The following is a 22,886-nucleotide window of genomic DNA, read 5'->3' as shown; positions in this document are numbered from 1 at the left end:
GTGAGGAGACCAAACGGCGGGTCGAGGTCTGCGTGGGACTGTCTGTCACCCCATACTGCTTACTGAACTTCGCGTCGGTGTTCCTGCCTGATCCAAGGCACATTTCAGCCCTTTTGATGCCTAGATGGAGAACAAGAAGAAAGACTGAGGCCTTTAGCTCTACCTTAAAGCCTTCTTGGGGAAGACGATTGGGAAACAAAACCCGACAGGTAATTTCCAGCACAGCGACAGCCGCTCCCGCCGAGTGAGAGGGATGAGGAGACCCCCCCAAGCCCAAAGAGGCCTCTTCACCTTGGGGGATGTGTTGGGCCAGTCGAGCCCAGCCTGACAGATTGGGCTTGGGTTTGAGGCGGCGGGGCAGCCGGGAGAGGCCGTGCCGTACCTTGGGCTGGGGAGGGCAGGCCCGGGGCTGAGGCCACCGCCAGAACATTGGCACCGCTGGGGTCCCAGCCCGGTGAGGCAGCGCCTGAGCCCCCCCCAGGCCGCGGCGAACAGGGCCCAGCCGCCCCCTCCGCCGCCAAAATGGCGCCCGCATCCCCCTGCCCCTTCCCGCGGGGGCGATCGAGGAGCCGCGGCCCCCCCAGCGCCTCCGGGCCGCGGCGCGGCGAGAGGCCGCGGGGCAGAGGAGGGAAGATGGCGGCCGGTAGCGACTGAGGGAGGAGGAGGAAGAGGAGGAGGAGGAGGGATCCGGGCCGGGCCGCGGCGGCCTCCTCCGACACCGCCCCCCTCGTCCTCCATGCCCAGCTCCGCCCCGTCCCGTCCCGTCGGGAGGGAGAGCGGCGAACGAGCCGGAGCCCCGCAGCCGCGCCGCGCCGCCCAGGCAAAGGGGCCCCGGCTGCCCGGGAGCTCCGCAAGCGGGAACCGGGGCCCCCAAAAAAAACAGCGCCCGTCACCGCTCCGCTCACCACGATCGCGGCGGGGGCTGCTGCGAGCCGGCAGCCCCCCACCACCCACAGCCTCCCCCCTCCCGGGGCCGCCGCTCGGCCGGGGGAGTCGCTGTCGCGTTGCCCGTTGAGCTCCGCGGCCTCAGCCCCGGCGGGGGGAGGCGGCTGTCACCCAGGCAGCGGCGGCAGGTGAGTGGCGACGGGTCGCGGCGAGGCGGAGCGGGGTGGCGGAGGAGGAGGAAGGCGGGGGGGGGGGCGGCGGAGAGAGAGGGCGGCCGGGTCGCCCCGCCGCGCAGGGCGGGGGTGTGTCCGGCAGGGCCGTCACGCCGCCCCCCCCCCCCCCCTTCCCCGGTCCCCGCCGCAGCCCCCGGCCTGCGGGGAAGCGCAGCTGTCACGGCGTGAGGCGGAGGGGGGACACACACACACGGCCCGGCCCCCCGCCCCGGGCTGCCATGGCGGCGGGCGGAGCGCGGAGGGGAGCCGCGGCCTCCCCCCGCCCCCCCCCCCCCCGCCGCTTTCCCCTCGCCCGCCTTCCCCCGCGGGGGGCTGAGAGGGGCCGCCCCGGGGGATTTGACCGCCTCGGGCCGTTAAATCCCAACCCTCCCTTTCCTAAATATCCCCCCTCCCTCTTCCCTTATCAATTTAAAGTTGATTAAAAAAAAAAAAAAAAGTGAAAAAGCAGTTTTCCTCCCCGCACCCCCCTCCCACCCCGGCCCCTTCCCGATGGCTGAGGGGAGGCGGCGGGGCCTGCGAGGGCCCGGGGACCCCCAGCCCGGGCGGGGAGGACGCTCCGGTTTGAGGTGACAGCTCTTTGTCTGCCCGTGGCATCGTGTGTGTGTCCCCCTCCCACCCCGGGGTCTGTGTGTCCCCCCCCCCCCAGACCACCCCCTCGCCCCCGGTGCTGGTTGGCAGCGGAGGCGAGTTAAGTTCACGGCGGTCAGGGGCGGCTGGAGGTGGCCCTCAGGTACCGGCTGGGTTTTTTGGGGCGGTGGGAGAGGGGTGCGTGGGGAGAGCAGGCTCCTCGGAGGGGTGCCTGGGCTTCCAGGCTTGGGGGGGGGGGTCTGCAGGAGGCTGGTGGCGAAGCTGGCGCCCGCCTCCCCACGCCTAGCAGAGCGCTTGCCCTAAATTTCCTTCGATTCTCTCTTAGAGACGCGGAACCAGCAGCAGATTGCAAATAATCCCAAATACCTGAGGGCGCGTGTGCAAGCGGTACCCCCGGTTTGTGCGGCGGAGGGGCTCCAGCCGCTGGAATATGACATTTAGCGGTAGAAAAATCTGTTGCGGAAAGGCTCTTTCCTTCCGATGTAGGTTGCTAGACGCGCTCAAGCCCTCCAGTTTCCTAGGTGCGTTTTGACCTTTCGGTGGCTGAGAACTGGGTCGTGCGCGCTGGGTGACGGTCTCCAGATATTTATTTTTTTTTTTTTTTGCACCCAAGAGAACACGTTTGCGAAGGTGGAAAGGTGCGGAGTGCGGTCTGGGGCTACTGCCTGCTTCTACTGGAAGCTTAATCAGCGTACGGTAGATATCAGATTTTCGCTACACAAATACAACATAGCCAAAAAAAAAAAAAAAAAGAGTGACACAGCAAAGTATATTAAAACTGGAAATTTGGACTTGTGTGGGTGGTGCTTGTGTGTTCTTCACCCCGTCTCATGGCTTGTGTGCTTTGTGTTGCTGGTTTAGACTGAAAAAAAAAAAAAGACAAAAAAAAAGACCTAGTTTGTGTGGGCTGGCAGGATATACGTGTATATATGTGTGTGTAGAATTTGCATGTGTGTGTGTATATATATATATATATATATATATAAAAGGAGTAATATACTTGGTGAGCTCTAGTAGGAAGATGGTAAATTTATACAAACAAAAAAAGGACGCTTGGTTTACTTTTCTAGAGATGCGCTGTCCCGTTGTAGTTTAGAGGCTGAGATCTTCTGCCTGCAGAACGCGTCAGCAAACATGTATCTCCTCGGAACTCTTCATGCTGTGGCCATCGGCTTTCTTATGCAAGGGAAAGTAAAAAAAAAAATGTATATATGTTACACGTGGAAGTATAGGCAATACCCAGCGCGTCTGTAGCTGTGTACCCTGCTCTTGCAGAGCAGCAGGGAGAGAAACATTGTAAACCAGGAAAAGGTGGATGCGAAGCCACGAATTTGCAGAGCAGCTCGGTAAGCGGTGTAGTATCCGCGGCTTTGCCGAGCTGTTCAGCGAAAAATGATTAAAGTTCAAGTTGCCACTTAAGGGGACAAACAGCTCTTGATGGTAGATAATAAACAGTAGTAACTTTGGCAATACTGCACCTGGCTCGAAGCCGATGGGCATGATGAAATGTTAAATCTCAACTTATTTGCTCAAGATGGGTATCTGTTGTTTGAAACGTGTTGCCAAACAGTATGGCAGCGCAAATCCCGGCTTCCAAAACAAATAGGCTTCCTGAGAGGCGAGCGGGGGTTTGGCTCTTCAGAAGGCAGGCCTTGACTTCTTCTTCTTCACGACGGGGCCCTTTGATTTTTCTTTTTTTTTTTTTTTTCTTTTTTTTTTTTTTTTTTTTTCTAGCATGCGTGTTTTCCCCGAGCCTTGCCCTCTGATAATGCTACGACACATGCTCACAACTGCATGACTAATTCATACAATTAGTCATACGCTTCCACCGTAGATTTATTGGAGCGGTATCACTGTCATTCTCACGTTGTAAAAGTCCGCGCTCGGGAACATGTGCCCTCCGTTGACTCGCCTCGCGTCGCGTCTCTTTGGCATGGTTGTTGGGGGGGCTGTTAGAAATATTTGAAGCCTTTTAGGATCATTAGGCTTGCTTAATTATATAAGCATATTTTCAAGGAGGAGATCTGCTGGAGATCAGCACCTTGTTGCTTGTTAATCTGAGGGGGGTAATTTGCATGAGACTTTGCAGGGATTGTCAGAAATGAAGGTGTGAGTGCTGCTGCTAAAAATATCCCGTCTCCTGCGTAAATAGTTTCCCGGCTGAAAAACAGTATATTTTGTATAAGGAAACTATTTATGTGACGAGTTATTCTTGTTTTGCTTGGTTGACTGTGTTTCTTTGAAGCGTGGTTCTTATCTCTTTGATCAAAGAGGAGGAATAAAAAAAAAATAGTTTTTAAAGTTAGATACTGCCTTTAAAGACAGGGTTTTAAGCAGGAAGGGCTTGGACTAACAGGTAAATATTTCAGCCAGGTATTCCTGAGAGGCCGACACGGTGGATAATACCCCGTAACTTGGGGCCACTGCTTCTGCCTATGAGCTTCAATCGCTGTCGGATCCGAACGGGGACTTTTTATGGGTGGTTCTCTGTTGTTTGTGTTGCTGCAGCGTCCAGGAACCCCCGGCACGGACTGGGTTTGCAGTGGGGTGGGAGTGACGCAAGAATAGAGCGAAAGTGGACTCGGCTTCCAAAAACTTCCAGCCTGAAGAAGTGGAGGAGCGGAGTTGTGATGGGCAGGCAGCTGGATCGTGGTGGCCGCAGGAGAGTTGGTGGTCATAGCATATTAGCAGCCTAAATATTGGGGTTTATTTTGTTTCGTTTTCTTTTTTTTTTTTTTAGTAACATTGCTGTGAGACAGCACTTTATGGTCTTTTGGGAGGTGACTGCCTGCTGTCGCGCTGCTGATGCCTGCCTGAGAACTCTGCCTGCCTCCCCGCTGCCGGGGCTGATCCAGGCTCCTGGAGCTGCGGTGGGCGAGGGAGGATTCGCAGGAGCCGCGGAGAACAGCCAGGAGCTTTAACCTCTTCCCCTGGCGCAGCAGGATCTGGAATAGGATGTTTGCCTGTAGCTGCAGTATTAAAAATTACGGCTTGCTGGTAAAGGGCTTCAACTCTTTGCATAGCTAGCCTTGCACATGTGAGTCAGGGTGACGCAGAACAGGTTTTTACCACTACGGCAGCATGTCTGTGTAAAGCTGGCCATTTGAAATGCTGCGGCTTCGCTGGGGGACAAATTTTAAAGCGCTCGGAGGCCTGGTCTAGGTATAAAGGATGTGTCAGCACCGTGCGCTTTACCTGGGCTTCTGTCATTTACAAAGGAAAAAAAAAAAAAAACAAAAAACAAACTGCTGAACTGGTTTGGAGGTTCTTTAAGCCTGAACTAATTTACCTGGCTGGGAATGTAGGTTAGAAACTAGGCTTCGCTTGGCTTTGGGCTAGCGCCAGCGTGCTCCGTAGGGAAAACGCCGGCTAAATAGCTTCTGCGCTGACAATCCTGCAATACGTTCCTGCTGTTTCCCCTGAAAAGATAGGTGGGTTCTCTTGCGGATGACCCAATTGACTGGGAAGTCTCGGCACAAGGAGCGGCGGGATGTTTCCCTTGGATGCCCTGGGATGGGGGAGGAAGCGAGGACGGGTTTTTTGTGCGCAGACCTTGCGGTGAGAATCCTCACCCAGGTGCTGGGGTCCGATGGAGAAGGTTGTGTGGCCTAAACTGGGTGGATTTGTTAACCAACTTAGGTAAATCTGCGCATAGATATTCTTAAATCTGTTTAAACCTGCTTACTGGTTTATTATGTCCTGTAAGCTGAGGCAAGCTATCCTGGCAGTCGTGGTTAAACCAGCGTCCACGTAGAGATTTGCCTCGATTTAGCGAAGCCGGTGCAGGTTGATGAGTTGCAGGAAGGTGATCTAGGAGAAGAAACCAGTGCGGTGAACATGTAAGTCAACAGTTTGCCCAGTTGCCTTGGTGAGTGAACCCTGCAGTATCCATATTTTGCTCTAAGGATCCAGAAATTATCAGCTTCTTAAAGCTGGTGAGTGGAGGGGCTCTTAAATGTGTTTGTATTTTTCCGCAGAAGGAAAAGATCCTTAAGCGTTGGGTCCTTGGTTTTAAGCAAGTGTCAGAAATGTCCCAGCCAAGGCTGGTCCTGCAACTAGCTATTTTGGAACACAAATCATGAAAACGGCTATGTTGAGCTATTTATGTCTATTTTTAATTATCTGCCGTGGAATATGCTATGAAACAAGCTCAAAACAGTGTTTTTGTGGCTTAATTTCTCCCCCTTTTTAAAAGCGACATCAGAAATCCCAAGGGTCTCATTTTTTGGGATTTCCAGAGTGTGAAGACTTAAAAAACAAGGCAATGTGCCAGGCAGGGCAAGCAGTAGGCTTGTTTCTTGTGTTCGGAAGATGAAACTATGGATGAGGGGCTGTTTAAACCCCAAACAAATCGGTAGCTTGCCGACATGTGTGGGATTCACTTTGTGAACGGAGGGTTAGGTTTAGAGTCCCCACGCTACCCTGGGATCGAATGATATTAAATGATATCAGACAATATCGAAACGCTGAGAACGTTATACGCCTGGTGGCGGCGGTTTCTCCCCCACGCAGCGCGCGCGCTGTCTTTGGAAGTAAGAGGGATTCCGCCCCCAAGCATGGTGATCCCCTGTCCAGAAGGTTTCAGAGTAATATTTGCTGTTTCAGTAATTACAAAAAAAAAAAAAAAAAAAAAAGTAGGTGTTGTTATCTTTCAGTAAAACTGTGCGCTGAGAGTTTAACAATGAAAACGAAAAATCTTTTTCTCTTTTATTTTTCCTTGTCTGTTAACATCACATAACTGCCGGATTTAAGAAATAGGAGAGAAAAGCCCTGAACTTTTCAGACCATTAAATCAGATTCATATGTACATTGTCCAAGAAATCTCACCGCTCAGACTCCTTAACTTCTCTTTCTTCTTTTTTTCTTGTGAATGCCATACTACCTATCCTCCCTCTCTTTTTCTCTCCCCCAGAGCCCGTATTTTCCTCTTGGTCGGAGACTTTGCGTCCAGTTTTATCAACATACCTCAGAGATCTTGAATAAGCTGAGAGATGAACTTTTTAGTGGAAGTGCTAGTCAGCCTCTGTCTTTGAAGTTTATTATTTTTTTTTTAACAAAAGTCTGACTAGCCTGAGAAGGATTTTGACGCGCGCTTGCGACCAGTTATTTTAAATCATACTGGAAAACTTGTGCGTGAGAATAACCAACGAGCTAGAGTTAAACCTGTTGTAGACTGGGTGTGTGCGCTTGATCCCTTTGCCTTTCACGCGTTTCTTAAATGCGATTGCTGACAAGACGAGTCCTGGGTCGTCTGATTCCGTAAACAGCTGGCGGTGGTGCTACCTGTTTCTTTTCTTTAGGAGCAGAGATTTCCAAGCAGGGTTTCACGGGGAGGCTTGGCCGGATGAGTTCGCCAGACTTTCTTCCATGCTCCAGCTGAAAGGTGAATACCAGAGAAGGATTTTTTTAGTGATGGAAGATGCTACGTTAGGATTGAAGGAATGTATACATTTCTAGTAAAAGCATTTAGAGCAGAACCCAGCGTTCTTATACGACTGGTGAGTTCAAGTTTAATTAGGAAACGCTGCACGTGCGGTATTGTTGACGATATGAAACTCGAGCGTTTACCGTGTGCTTATGTCTCGGCTTACTGTAAAGTTGAGCACCAAGTCCCAGTGTGTATTGAAATGTAATTAGCGTGGAGCCTAATTTGCTGTTGTATGAATAGTTAGGATTTCTTGGAGTGGAACTGATGTGTGGAATACCTCCGGTTGTGTCTCCAAATGTCATTTTAAGGGTGCTGGTGTATGGAATAAGTGAGAGGTGCTGGTGAAGGATCAGGTGAAGCGCCGTGTTACGCGGGCTTGTCTGACTCACAGCGTAGGAATAAGAACTGCCTTTGCACGTAACCCTTGCTTTCTTGTAAGTTCAGGTTTTAAAAATCCAACATTTTAGAGTATGCTTTGTATTTATTCTATTTGCAAGCTTTCTTGGCACTCTTTCAGCTATGTTTGTTTCGGCAAATATTTTTCTACAGAGGTCGTTTTAAAGTGTTCTTTGTGAAAAGACTTCCATGTGAATTTTCCCTGGGTGTCTGAAATAGCATTCCCAGATCCATATTTTGGCGTCATCAGCTCGCTTTCAGCGTGGAACGTCCACTGGAGGCATAGTGGAAGTTGTGGGATCCCCGTGCTTCTGTCGGTTAGATTAATGGTTATGTCCTTAACCTTTAAAATAGTTTACCCAGACTTGAGGGAGTTGGCACGAAGTTCTGTGTTTTTAAAGATGTGATGGTGATAATCCCTTTGAAGGCCCAAAATAAATGAAAAAAAAAAAAAAAGCTTTAATGAATCTAAAAATGGCATTGAAAATAGCATTTGGCCCGATTTCTCACTTTTATTGTTGTTGGAAACAGAAACGATATTGTATATACAAAGCTCACTGTATGGAAAATAACTATCTGGTAAATATACTTTAATCTAGTTTATTTTTCAAATTCTGTGAAAATGAAAAAAATAAACTACCCAAATTCTGTTAATGAAATCTGTGTCCATGTGACATAATGTGATAATTTAATATAGTTTCTGATACGGTTGTGGATGAAATATGTTTCAGTACAGCATATAAAAAAAAAAAGTACAATTTGATATTGCAGACTAGAACCAAAACCTTGGAAGTTCCATTAAATCAAGAAGCTCTTTAGTTTGTAAAGCTGAGCATTCAAAAGTTAGGAAAAACAGATGCAACTGTAATTATAATTTTGTAGCCACATGCTATTTTTCCATAGAATCTCTGACTTATTCACTGTATGGGTTGGACTAACAAAGTGGAACGGATTAAGGTTGCACAGATGATTGTAAATCTGTTACTCTATAATTTTTAGTGCTTGATTTTGCAACCTACTTAATTTTCTTCTGATGTTTTTAGATGATAAGCTCCTTTATGACATTCATTTTTGAGGCGAATGGCGCATTGCGCGTGTACCGGCTAATTTTTGTGATGCCCCTCTCTGCAAGACAAAGAAATATCATTCCAATTTTTCCTCTCCTTTTTTTTTTTCAGGTGAATAAAACAGAATCACAGCAACTGAATAATGTGCCCGAGCAGCGGAGGGTTAGTGGAAGGTAAAGGGCACTTGGCGGGTTGTTCTCAAGCACCCGGTGCGCTCGATTGCCCTGGTTGTGTATGTGGGTTTATTAAACTGGGTGCAACGTTCTTTGCCTTTGCCAGCAAACCTCAAGAGGCTTGGCTCCAGCGGTCTCTGCGTCATCAGCAAGTAGCTCTGATGACGGGCATCTGATGGCTTTCGTTCTTTGGAGCAGAGGTTCCCAAACTGTGGCCCGCATACGCTCCTGGTCTGCGGGCTGCTTCGCAACGGGGGATTCTGCGACGCGAAGGCAGGAACTCCGGATGCCGAGCGGGACCTTGGTGTAGGTGGGTCCTCGTGGTGGCACTCGGGAGTTGTCAGCACCTGCAAAGAGCCAGAAAATTGGGATTTGCAGGTGTGCTTGTGCTTCTGATGGAGATGGTAGAGGAGTGAGGATGGAGATGGATAAGGACGTGCGACAAGCCCTGCTTTGGGAAGGTGGGGTGAGCGTGGAAGATGGGGAGCAGAGGTTTTGGCATGCGGTGTAGGGAGGTGCCGCAGTGTCAGAGGTCTGTCAGGTCAGGTCAGCCGGGCTGGAGGGTGCAGGAAGAGAATAAACGTCATTTTTGTGCCCTGGTTTGTGGAGAATGCGGTGTGCTTTTTAGATGGGGTGGGGACAGCACCGAGGTTTTCATTTTGGGGTGCAGCAAGGCTGACGACCAAGTCCTGCTGGGGACAAATGCCATCCAGTAGAAGGGCAGGAAGGCAGAATCTGCTCTGGGAGGCCGAGCGCGTGCGTACGTCGCTGAAAAAGCAGAAACACGTTGCCGCTGATGGCCTCCGAAAAAAACTGCAGCCTTAGTTCCCAAACTTAGAACAGCCCTGCTTGTCTCTGCGGTTGTTGACTTGCTTATAGGTGTGCGTGCGTGGTGCTACGTGCAAGGAGAGCTGGATTCCTGAATTCCTGCTCTTGCCACAGAATGCATGATTACAGAGATACCGCGGACTTCTTGAAAACAGTATTAAATAACTTCTGAAGGCTTTTTAAGGAGGGATTTTAAAAGAAGTATGCTTTTACTCTCGGGTTTCCTCCTGGACGCTGGAAAATACCTATGTTCGGTAATTCAGACGTTTCGCGTGCAACTGGTGGGCTGGAAATAAACTCTTCAGGGTTTGTAAAAACAGTTTAAGCAAATCTAGTTAAACAAGATTTAAGTTTCATTGCAGAGGTTTAAAGTGCAAGGGGAAAATACACAGAACAGCCATTAAAAATAATAAAAAAAAAAAGCAACAACCTCCCCAAAGAATGCTAGCCTGGAAATGTTTTCCTCCCTCTGTGCTGCCCATTACTCTGCTGACGGGGGAAACTTCGATACCGAATCTGCCGGCGGTCGCTGCAGTTGGGTTTTGGCAGCGGAGCGTTGTCAGGGCTGTCGCACCGCTCCATCTGCCCCCAGAGCCGTGTCTTGCTGCGAATTTAGGCACCTTTGAGAGCTCCTGCTTGTTGAAACAAAGCCCCTCGCTGTCCAGGGACTACCGGGGATTTTTTTATAAGTGTAAGCGCCGTCTCTGCGGAGCAGGAAAGTATTCCCATTTCACAGATTGGCACAGGTTTGTCCAGCTTGCCACGGGGAAATTCGGAGATCCGGTATTTGACCCTTGTGTCTGCACTTCCTCTTTGGACAGTTGCTCTCCGGCATTTAACTTTTGGTTTAAATCGTCTAAATCCAATCTAGCAATAGAATTTTAATTTGTTTACTAAGAGAGTTCTTCAGATGGGCTTCCCGAAGTGCGAGGAATAAGAAACAACTGCTACTTGAAGACAGAAGAGCTGAGTTTGTTTCAAGCTGTTTAAAAGCCTTCAGCTGAGAGATAAGTGCGTATTTTACATCCCAATCAGCAAGTTATAATGAGATTTAGAGCACTAAATGGGTTCTCTCCTAGCCCACAGAACGATGCGTGTGGCTCAGCGCAGAGCTATTGTTCTCATCAGCCCTCGCTGGTGAAATAATTTAGGAAATTGTGATATGCTGCGAACTGGATTTAATCAGCAAGTAGTTTCCACCTTCAGAAGATGACTTAAGTAGATAGAAGACATTTCTCAATGTCCACAAAGGTTTCTGCACAAGGAATGTAGTCCTTGTGTTCCTAGCAGTGAAAAAGGGGCTATCTGGAACTTCAGACGCGTGAACATGCTGCGGGATTAAGTGCTCTCTGTTGTGATGAGTGGAAGCTGCATCTTCTGAGTGCTGGAAATTTCTAAAAGGCTGTTCTGCTTCTCTATCAGGAGAAGGTAGAGTGCAAGAGAGGAAGGCTTGTGGTAGCGAATACGGGCATGGAGAGCAAGAGAGCAGCTTCTTCCCTGGTGAGCAGTGAAAAGGAGGTGATCTTTACCAAAATGCCGATGGGATCCCTGTGGATTGATCCGCCCGTGGCAGGATGGTCGTTCACCGGCAGGGCGGAGTGGAAGTACTGATAATTTTGACTGTAACTGAAGTGTGTTCAAAGGATTTGAGTTTTTCTTCAGGTGGTGGCAGAGGTTCCTCTCCTAATCCAGCCGTCTCGTTCAGCTGGTTCTTGAAATTCTTATAAAGTGGTCTTAAGAGCGACGCGCGGTAGAGACGGAGCAGCGCAGAATTGCACCTGGGGACGCTGCGCTGCTTTGGAGGGGATTAGATCGCTTGCCTAGAAAGGTCAGGCATCCGCGGCTGCAAACCTGCATCGCCGAGACTCCCCGCCTGAGCCTCGAGCTCGTTCCATCCTCCCGTTCGCAGTAAACTGTCAAAATTGGAGATGGTCTTTCTCCTCTTCTGCAGTCGGTTGTGTTTCCAGAGATTGTTGTTGTTTTTTTTTTTTTCTTTTTTTTCCCTTGAGTGTTGAAGCCAAGCTTTGTTTATTCCAGGCTCATTTCCTCCTTTGCTCTCTAAGGCTACCACATACTCGGTTCAAGGTCCCTGAAAATGTTCGGAATAGTCTGATCTGTGTAAGCTCCTTGGCTACACCACGGGTTTTGTCTACCTGGTCGCTTTGAACCCCATCCTCATTAAAAAAAAAAAGAAATAAAAGCCCTTATCTTTTTTTTTTTTTTCTTTCTCTGAAGTGACCTATGAAAATTCTCATGTGGGAGAAAATCAGTAAGCGTGTTCTCGGAGTCGTGGCTGGCTGATGCACAGATTTGCTAAAGAAACACGGAACTCTGAAACCCAGAAGCTAGTTGGATTGAAATCACTAGATATTGCTGTCTGTAGAATAATTTATCTGGTTTTTGTCCTTTTTTTTTCCTCTCACTGGCCTCATTTTTAGTACCTATTTCAGTCACTTGTGCTATGAAATTATAAAAGAATTATCAAGCGTTACCTGTTAAGTCAGTACAGAAGGGGCTGAACGGACTGGTGATTGCTTGTCTTCAGACTGAGGATGTGCTGCTGTTTGCTAAAGAACATTTTATGTTCCATTGGTTTGAGATGGCTTGAAACTTGATTTTTTTTTTCACTTAAGTAATTTGCTTGTCCTCCTTCTTGATTTTACTCCTATCAAAAATGAACAAGGATGTCACTTCCCTCTGTCAAGGATTAATTAGCTGATCGCAAAGCACTTTGAACGTAGCTGCAAAACATCAGTGATGTAACTTAAACCAAAGTCCTCGCTTTTTAAAGGGAGCAGAGATGAGCTCGCCTCGCCCTTCTCCCCTCCTCAAGGGGCTTTGCCCTACCTGCGCGTCCTGAGCGCCATCCTCACGCTGCTGTGGGCGAAGGCTCGGGTGAGTTACTTCTCACAACAGCTGCATCCTTCTGAAGGATTTTTGCTGTAGCGAAGGACTGGTTTTCTCTCAAAAAAATCCAGTGCTCGTTAGAGAGGAGAAGAAAATCTACATAAAATACTGTCTTCGCACTCGCTTTGGAATCGCAACTGCTCCTGCTGGGCTTCTGAGATAGACTTGAAAAGGCATCTTGGCTTGCATTATAGGTTAACCCAAATAAACGTTTAGTAAGTAATAGCAGTAATTAGTATTTATAATGAGGTAGTAACAGGCAACCTGAATTAGCTCAAGCTCCCATTGTGCCTGAAACTAAACAAACAAATAAGCTACGCAGGGAGGGACTGCCGTGATTCAAATATATTTGTCATTTCTTGTCTTACCTCCGAAATGTCGGGGTAAGGTGATATTTAGTGCGCTTTTTTTAGTCATGTAAGCGTGGTATTTAATAATAGATGCGGTCTGCACTTTGCTTACCTTGATTCCTGTTGGGCTGATACGCCCAGGCTGTGTTTAAGGTCTGTCTCCAACTCCCTTTAAATTCAAATAATCCTCGTTGCGGGCAGCGGCAGACTTGTAAGGTGTCACATAAGAACTTACACGGACTGTCGTCTGTGCGCTGCTGGCATGCTTGTGATTAAGAATTTTCCGATTAAAAGTGCATCGGCAGCTTTCATAGGCATGAAATGTTGAGCTAACTATTTGAGTAATGATTTGGTGTATATTTACAGTAAAAAAATGAGGAAGAATGGCTGGAAACCCTCCTGTTTTCTCAAACCCATAATGTTTTTTGCTTTCTCTTCTTTTTCAGTTCTAGCTTCACTTTACTGTTAGCATGAATAAATTTGGACTGTGGATCTTATGCAGCTAGGGCGGTTTACCAAAAGTTTTGAGGAAATAATGTTCAATATTTAGACTTTTGTTAGGAAAATTGCTTTGGGTGAGCTGTCTGTGTTCCGCAATAGACCCTCAGTGAAGTCAGCCGTGAGCCGGGCAAATATAACCGTCACCGTATCCGCGTAATTATAAAATATGGCGTTTGTGTTTGGGCTTTAATGGGAATTTGTTCGGTTACTACCTAGACACTTCTTTCATATGTGCTGCGTAAGGAGTGCGAAGTATTGGAACAGCCAGGCTCGCAGCCTGTCCCAGATGAGTAATTTATGTTCGTGGCACAGAGGTCTAAATATTTAAGAACGTCCATAAAAACTGTTGCCTAAATGAGGTTACTGCCTCTCCAGTGCAGAAAAGCCGGATTTTTTTGCTCCAATCCGGCAGTGCTTTGATGCCTGTAAATACCGTTGCACAATTATATGTTGTTTTTGTTGCATCAGGACACTTTCTTAGAGCAGAGGATGGATTTTGCTCGAGCATTACTCAGTGGCTGAGGTTTTTTTTCCTGTCCTCGTCATTCGTTGTATGGTCTGATAGTTGAGTTGCTGCTCTGAATTTGAGATTTTATGAATTGCTTCATTTTTTTTTTTTTCTATAGTCCTTGCAGCTATGGTAGCTGAGCTTCATAATTGCTAATTTCATTTGAATTTATCTTTAGTGTTTCTCCTGAGGTACGAAAAGTAATACCGTTTCTGTTGGATAGATTAAAGGCTCCAGGAGTTCAAGGCCAGCTCCGGAAATTCAGCGTAGACATTTTTTGGTTGTTAGCTCCGCAGGCTCTCTGGGGCTGTTAGGTATTTGGTGTGGATTTTTTCCTCTCCAAGAACGCTCCTTCAACCAAAAAGGTGAAGAATCCAAACCAACTTCAGAGACAGAAGTCGCAGCCTTCACGTTTGAAAAAAAACCAAAAAAAATCTGAAAAAGCTGAATTACAGAAGAGTGATGAGAAGGTGTTAGAATGGAAATGCCTCACCCATGTAAACGTGATTGTTTCCTACAAATTTAGAAAAGTCAAGGTGTCTACACAAGCTGGGAATTAAGAATTTCATACATGGGTTTGTTTGGCAGTAGTTGTGGTGTATTTCCATGCTCTTATCCCAGCGTCACTCTCGGATTCTCAAGGAAGAGTGTTTTTTCTGATTTGCCCTAACTGGACTCGCTCAAGGTCTTAGTGGATGTCGATGGCAGAGCTGGAAACGGATCCAAGATTTTTGGGATGCATAACCCCGTATTTTAAGCACAAAATGATCCTTTCTGGTCAGCGCAGATGCTGGACCTTGTAATCCCAAGTTAAACCTGGGGAGCGGGTCGTGACAGAGTAGCAAAATGTCCTTGCTTTTTTTGTGATGGTTCTCCCAGAAAGTGCAAACTTAATATATTGAAAAATCCCTGCTGCTTGCTGAGGTGTGTATGTTTAATAATGATACTTTGCACACAGAAGTGCTGTAATTCTTGGGTTGTGCTCTCTACTGTTATTGCTGTGGCAGTGCCTAAAGAAAAAATACCTTTTTTTAACGAAAGAAGCCGCTGTTTATTTTCCTTGACGTACTGGGACGATCTCTGGCGTTGATGGACAGCTCTCGTTCCTAACGGAGCCGTTAAGGCACTGCCAGTAATTAGCATCTTTTAAAAATCTAGTTTTATATTTGAGTATCGCTTCATCAACACGTGTACTGAGAGGGGAGGCTGCTGGGTGCCCTTTGACACCGGGGTGGAGAGGAAGGAGTTTTCCTGAAGTAAAGATGATCAGCTGAGGAATTCTTCAAGGGCTGTGGGCTGAGGGACTCGCCCGTGGTTGCGCGCGTGGGGCGGCAGTGAAACGGTTCCGTGTTCCGGGCGCTCGACGGCTTGGGAATATTGATTATGGCTGATGTAACTGCACCAGCCTGCAAGCTGCAGCCGAGGCCAAGGGAACAAGGCGGTGGTGTGTCGCTCTGTCGTGCTTCAAACTGCAAATTTGTTTTTAAACCTACAAAATTTATAGAATATTATTTCCCGTGAGGCCGTCTAACCAGTCTCCTCACGTGGCTTGCGACTGCGTTTTGGCGGCGATGAAGCTGATACTAGGATACAGTGAGACCCAAGTGTCGGATTTGTAGTGTGTGGTTTGGTTTGTTTGGTTTTTTTTTTTTTTTCTGCTTCAATTGAATAACTGCTTCTTCATGTTTGAAGCCCCACTCCAAGGCTTTATAACGGAATAGTTGTGACTCTAGACCTCAATAGCCCCCTTATCTTGGGGACTTAGTCGAAGTGCTGTCCTTGGGCCTGTGGTGTTGAGGAAACGAGCTGCTGCGGCACCTTTTCCCTCCTGCCAGGTAAGTCCTGTGCCATGGGTGAAGCATCGCTTTTCTCTCGGTGTCTGAAAGCAATTCCCGAAGGAACGGCTGCTGTCGGTATCGCAGTTACACGCGCGGGCATATTGCTACTGTAAGGTTTGTCAGTACTGGTGTAAATGTCTTCAGAAAACCCTTGCGTAATCCTCTTCGTCAAGCTGGAAATATGCGGGGCTTTATTGTTTATGAAGATTTTTATCCTGGGCAAGGTTGCGTTTGCTTCCAACAGATGCGCGTGGTATCCATATATTTCTTTTTTTAAAACGTTTTGGCAACGTTTGTTTAGGGTGTTTTACCCTATTGACTGTAATTTGTGCTTGGAGTGGTTTAAATGACATTTCTGCTCCAAACGTAGTGGATCTGCACGTGCTGTGTAAATACAGTGAATATTTTTTTTTTTTTTTTCCAAATTGCAGCTAAAAGAATGACGTAAATAATTGATTTTCTTGTACTTGATATTCTACTGAGAAAACGACCCTGCTGTTTTCGGGAGGGGCGAAGAATCGCTTTGAACTGCCGGCACGGGGCTGGGGAGAGCCGGGTCGCGCTGCGGGGCGATGGGTCACGCTGCTGAGCCGAGCCGCTCGCTTCCGGCACCCGGCTCCTCGGCGTTTCGTGCCTTGCCTCGCGCTGCCCCTTCGCTCCCAGCAAAATGGGGAATCGCACGCAGTCTGAAAGCACACAGGAATAGGAAAGCTTCCCAGCGGAATGGAGGAAAAGAAAGAAAAAAAAAGGTGCCAGTGCTGGCTCCTGCCTATTTCCATCTTGCTGCTAAAACCATAACTTGAATTTTTAGGGGGTTTGTGCAATAAAAATTTCAGCTGTTGTTGTGTCCGATGTACGGGTTTCTGTAAGAAATGAGGTTTCTTGTTTCTCGTTTAACTTCATCTTCGGGAGAACGTCTCTTAGAAGCCCTTCCTTTGGCCACCGTGGCTCGCAACTTCCTTGTGGAATGGTGAAGAACCCGCTTTAAAAGTTGGAGTAGCGAAATATAAATAAATGAACAGGACTGTATTTCTTGAGAAGCCTAGAATGATTTTTTAATAACTATATATTATAGATTGCATTTTCAGATGGCACAAGTTACTTGGAGTTTCTCTCTGTTTCCATGTCACCCGCTTCATGCGTTTCAAGGAGAATATCTTTTACTAATTTTGTTAATAAAGAAACTTCTCCCTCCTTGTATTTCAAGGACATTTCAAAGACAAAAAAACCCTATGGCTGTGGTAGCCTTATCAGCAGGAAAAAAAAACCCAAACCCCTTAGTGGTGAGGGTCACTGAAGCCAGGATGTGCAGTAGGTAGGGTTGTGGACACCGTGCCTCTCCCGGCTGGCGGAGCCGCAGTGCCCCGTGGCGCGCTCCCTGAAACCGGCCTGTCTTGCACCTGGAAAATCTGAAGGCATCGCGTGTATCGGCCTGCCGGGATTGTGCCTCTGCAATAGCTTATTAGAAGGCAGACTTTGAATGTGTCTCATCTGTCAGCGGGAGGCTGGCGCGGCTGACGTGTACGGTAACTTTTAAAGAGGAATTAATCACAGAATCGCGGAAGGGTTTGGGTGGGAAGGGAGCGTTCAAGGCCACCCAGTCCAACCCCCCTGCCAGGAGCAGGGACATCTCCAACCACATCAGGTTGCTCCGAGCCCCGGCCAACCTGGCCTTGGATGTTTCTGTGTCAGGAATTACCAACATCATCTGAAAATTTAAAATTTGGCCTGTAGTTACGTAGAATACTTTTTGCTTACAGCTGGTTAAAGTCTACATGCCACAGACTTCACTAGAAAATGAGAGGGTAAAGGATGACTTGCTAGAAAAAAAGGGAGAAAACCTGAAGATTTTCTCAAATGTAACGCTTCACACCCTTTTTTTTTTAATAAAGGTTTTGTAAAATCGTATGTCAGTGGGCCCCGGAAGCTTATATGTTTAAAAACTAATACTAATGCACTGGAATCTTATATGAAAGTACAAGAGATCTCTCCATCTGCCGAATGCACGTGCAGTGCCAGGAGAACAAAGCACCTCGCACGCTGGCTTTGTCAGAGGACAGAGCATCGCGCTACGGGGTTCACAACACCAAGAAGAGGTTCCTTCCTGCTCCCTTGCTCCCATTCTGTGTCAGCCAGCCTATCTGGTCACCCGAGGACCACAGATGACATCTCAGCTGAGCTCGGCCACGCGCAGCCAGGGATTTATTTCTTGTCTGCTAGGTTGAAACGCTCTTTTCCTCCTTACTCCCCCAGCTTGACCGACGGTGGCTTCTTCCTCTGGCTTGCTCCTTGGCCAGCTCGTCGGAGCGCGCTGCTCCGCAGCTTCGGGAGAGATTGGGTGCGACGGAGGGAGAGCGAGCTGCCGCCCGTGACCTGCTGGAGATAACATCGTTAGCGCATCCCTGCTGTGACTCTGTGAGGGTCAGTGCGTCCACCGTGCCTTGTAGTGCAGCAGAACATCGCCACCCAATGACGAGCCCAGCAGAGACCAGTTGCCTGTGCTGGAGTTGTTTTTTTTTTTTTTTGTAATCTTCCCAAAAGGAGAACAAAGTTGTTTATTCAAAGGCCACGCGTATGCCTTTGCTGCTGTCGCTGTATCGTCTTGGCGAAGCGCTCTGCGTTGATACGGTTTACGCTGACACGTCCTCCACCCTGAGTAAAGTAAACTCCGCTCGCGGGAGCGCCCTTCTCGCTGCCGAACGCCACGTACGGTACCTGGCTGAGCCGCAGGATCCCTGCGGCCTCTTTGTTCCGAAGACGGCGCTTCGCACGCCTGCGCCGACGTGCTGCTGCGATGTCACCGAACGTTTCGTTTTGCAGGTGACTAAAGGGAGTCGCGAGCTTTCAGCCGCGCGGCCGAGGACTCGCAGCTGCCCGGTTTCAGAACCGGGGCTGGATTGCAGGTGTCCTGACTCAACGGGATTTTGCCTTTCCTCTGCGGTTGACCTTTCTCCCTGGAGGAAGGGTGGTACGATAAAATAACCTGGGTGACGCCGCAAGCCTCTCCGAGGTGCTCGGCGTTAACTTAAATCGTTCTCATTTCTCACTTGCTCTTAAGAAAATGAGTTCACTGGCCAGGATGACAGTCTAAATGACTGCTTTTCAGCGCGCGAAGGAGCGGGTTGACTCTTTTACCAAAGCGTAATTAAAATGAGTTTCAAGCTTTCTCTCAAGCTTATTTTTGAGCACTTAAATGCTCATTGAGGGGTGTTTTATTAAAAAAAAATCATACAGGAGGTATATATGTGCAAAGGGATGTGATAACGACCTTGAACCTTGGCAATTTTCCTCTTCTCAAAGCGAGATGAACTTGTTACCTCAGCCAGATGTTTGGGGGTGGGGGGGGCAGCGGCAAAGTAACTTATTTCAAGTTAATGTCTTAAGTATACTGGAAAACGTAACAAACAGGAAACCACAGCTCATAACGTGAGTTTGTGAGGAGATGGGTGCTGCAAGAGCCTCGGCAGCTTAACCAGTTATTTCCAGAAAGCAGTAAAACTGAAATAATTTTGAGACGCTTGCAGCAGTAGCCTTGCGCTAGCTTTGTGAAAATGAATGATGTTTATGATGAGTTTACTACCCTCCTTCCCAAATGATGCCGGTCGGGTGGTGTTTACTAGCTGGAGGTGGACAGAGCAGCTTCGTGTTCTCCATCCGTGCCCTGCCCGGGGAGAGGAGCCGCTGTTTGGTGCTGTTCTCGCCTGCTCAGGTGGAGAGATGCTCTTCAGCGGGGAGGCAGACTTAAGCGGCTTGCTTTTCTAAGCCGTTTCGGTCGGTAGGAGAGAAATTGTTGTTGACATGGTGAATAGCTCGTGGGCTGTGTAATTGCTTTAAGGACAAGCACTGTATGCACCGTTGGAGAGAAGCCCTTGTCAGGAGAAGGCTTCGGCTTGTGCCGGCGAGGAAAAAGCAAGTGGGAACTGCTTTGGTACGAGGTAACGATGGCTGTTACGTCTGTGCTGACCCGGTTCATGGAAACCTGGGGGAAGGCTGTGGTAATCTTCAGTTTATTTATCTTTTGACTTTCTTTGCTTATAAGATTATTAATGTTTTTTGGTCTGAGAATTGTGTGCAGAAGGCTCTGAATCCGTGATGCTCCAGCAAGAGCAGAGGATGCTCCTGACGCTGTATTTTTGCACATGCCTGATACATTGTGGAGCTAGAATGAAAATGGTATCAAGGGATCATCGGAGCGGATTTTTGGGGATAAATTACAGCTGATGTAGATTCTCTCCCTGCTGCTGCTTTTCTGCTGTGCCTTTGTCACAGCTCCAGACTTGCTCTCTGAGTTTAAGCCACTTTGGAGGTTTAGGTTTGTGGAGATGTTGGCTGAAAACCAGTATGCCCAACACGAATAAATTTGTTAGCCACGCCAGCAAGGGCTGTTGCCCTTGCCATAGACCGTCTTGCTGTAAAAGAAATCGTAGCAAAAGATGTTGGGTGATTTTTGTGGCTGTAGCGGAGAGCAGAATCCAGGCACCTCAAACTATAGAAACGAACAAGTCTCAAACCACGGCCTGCAGGTTTTGCAACTGGTGTGTCAGGAATGCTCCTTATCTATACCCCGTCTCCAGCCAGATGCGAATTCTGTTTGTTTAAACTGGTTTCGATAACAAGACCACTGCAGTACATCCACAGGCTCCGTGTCCCAGTTCCCCCTAGACGTCTATCTAGACTGGGTCTTGACCGCGATCTTCAGCACGGGAGCACGATGTGCTCATACACGACTGCTCGGAAACTTTTGCAAGCAAGGTTAAACCGTTTAAGAAGCCTTTTTTAAGAAGTGTTTTTACTTTGAAAAGGATAGCTGTCACTTTAAGTGGACGTATATTTAGGTTAAACTCAATCTTTCTTGCGCGAAGGTATGAAAGTGCTGTCTGTAATGTGATCCGGCAGGCCTTTGGATGCTTTCCTAAGCTCCTTGGCACACCTTGGCTGAGCAGGACGCTGTTCGATGAACAGCCGCGGTGGCTGATACCGTCTGCAGCGTCCTCTCTCGGGTTTGAAATGCTGTTTGAGGATCTTCGCTCCGCCCGTTCCACTTTTCAACGTGTCGTATCACGGTGAAGAAATTCCCTGTGTCCTCATGCATTGCCTTTGCCGCAGTCCGCTGTCTCGTGCGTGGATGCAGGGTGGATGCGTTTCTCTTGATCTGATCCTATTCTTTTCCTAAATAAAGTTTCCTAGGCATTTTTTCGAAACAATTTTTGTACCTGAGAGGTGAATTACTGAACCACAGGAGCCTCTGTAATTAGGACCGTTAACAAGAGAAGTAAACAAGTACACAAATATTTTCATGTTGGTCCTGTTTATTCCGTGATTCTGGCTGCATTCTTTTGATATTAAGAATATTTTAAAAAAATGATAAATCTTCTTTGTGTGTGGTGGGCGCTCAGAGTTCCTTTCACGTGCCCCTGGGCAGGCGCTGTTGCGACAACGCATCTCGCCTTTAAAAGCCCCTGCTGAAGGGAGCACCTTGGTTGCAGAAACAGTGAGTGAGCAAGAAGAAAAACTCTAAAAGCCATTACAGGAACGGAAGGAGCAGTACCCGCGGAGGAGAGGATGCTGCTTTGATGTTGCGGACCTTTCCCTTTGTCGGGGGGAAACGAGGGCCAACAGAGAGAAAGGAGGGAGGAGGAAAACTGGATGAAGGTCTTAGAGAGGAGGAAGAGAGGGAAGATGAGAGCAGGCTGGAATGGAAGGCAGAAGACTAAAGGGTAGATGTGAGTACTTATGCACGCTAATTATTTCATTTTTTCTAGAAAAATCTCTTACTGTTCCTTTTCTGGTGGGGAGGGAGACTTTGGGAGAACGGTGCAAATTTTGCCTGTGCTTGGATGTGTTAAGCAGCTGAATAGGACAGGTTTCTTTTGTGTTTGATTGAGTTGCCAAGTCAGCGTTGCGTTAATTGCACAGTTTACAAAGAATATGGAAATAATACAAATGTCTGTCAGAATAGCAAGGTGCTCAGGAAAAGTTTCTGGGCTGCCGCAGTCGGTGGTGGGAGGTAGAAGTGTCAATCTTCATGCAGTCTGCTGTCATGCAGGTCTTCTCCAGTGCTGGAACGGGGAAGGAGGACTGACACAACGTGCTCTCGCAGCTGACAGCTTTGCAGATTTTTACCTCTGGAAGTTTTAATCCCTGAGCAAACCATTGGATTGTTGGAAAACGGTGATCCTCACCAGTGGTAACGAGCTGCTACCTACTCCTGCTTAATAATGGGCATTGCCTCGTTGGATTGAGCAGCTCTACGCAAATATTTATCTCCCATTTTGGTTTGTTTGAGGCATGAGAACACGGGAGGATGTCAGTGACCTTGATGGTTCACCTAAGCCAGTTGTCCTCGTTGGTGGTGCCTTGCTGGGAAGAGCCTCCTGGCTTGTGTGATAGTTTCGATGTGTCTGTGGTTAATGACGAGCCTCAGCGAGACTTCTCCTTGGGTAGGAGGCATCATCCTCAAACAAAGGCTGGAATTTCTGATGACCTATCTCCAGTGTTGCTGTATGAATGGCATTTACCCAAGGCTTTCTCCATTTTTTTGAGTATTTTAGCAAGTGTGTTTCCCTTGGGGGCTGGATACGTTTCTTCTGCAGCCTGCTGTAGCCTTGCTGGTAGAATTAGGGAATGTGAAGAGCCCACCTGTTTTAATTACCTTTCTGTAAGGTTTTTTTTGGGACTGTGTAACAGGGATAAATTGTTGGGTAGCAATTTATGGTGACTTAGACCCAAGTAAAAGCCTTCCTTCATTACAGGAGGGCCAGAATGTATTTTACGGTGCCTTTAGCAAATTGTAGTCCCCTCCAGTTTGTCTTTTTCTTGGTAGCATCAAATAATTTGCTCATTTTCTAGTAGCTTCAACCCTTCTTCATATACTTAATTTTTTTAAGACCTTGCTAGTTACTAAAAATATACTTAAATTTTCTATAGTTTCAGCACAGCAGCTGCTTTGAGAGTTCTGACTATCTCCCTTTTCTTGCTTTCCATATTGTTTTCTGCTATTTCATTCAGTCTTTTATTTGAGTGTTTCAATTAATAGTGGTAGTAAAAGTCCTCTTGGATAAACCAAGTCTATTTTAACCCAAATGTCTTGTGTTGAGGAAGAAATACGGAAATCTAGGAGTGGTGGAAAGCATGCACTTCTGACAGCGTTGTTTTTCATTTTGTAATAGGTTCTTCTGACTTCA

General features: G+C 47.7%; 1 protein-coding gene across 4 annotated transcripts in view; it reads left to right on the top strand.

Annotated features, from left to right (window-relative positions):
• Positions 1 to 786: 786 nt before the first annotated feature.
• Positions 787 to 22,886, top strand: part of NCOA1 (nuclear receptor coactivator 1) — a 169,615-nt gene continuing 147,515 nt past the window's right edge. For all 4 annotated transcript variants that reach the window (XM_086745845.1, XM_086745844.1, XM_086745847.1 and 1 more), the window contains exon 1: positions 787 to 1,073. The gene's annotated coding sequence lies outside the window, so the exon portion shown is untranslated. The remainder of the gene's footprint in view (positions 1,074 to 22,886) is intronic.

This window comes from Chlamydotis macqueenii, chromosome 3 (genome assembly GCF_036417535.1).
Source record: "Chlamydotis macqueenii isolate bChlMac1 chromosome 3, bChlMac1.mat, whole genome shotgun sequence".
NCBI lineage: Eukaryota > Metazoa > Chordata > Aves > Otidiformes > Otididae > Chlamydotis > Chlamydotis macqueenii.
Note: the sequence above shows the minus strand (reverse complement) of the source record. Positions and strands in the feature narration are given on the sequence as shown.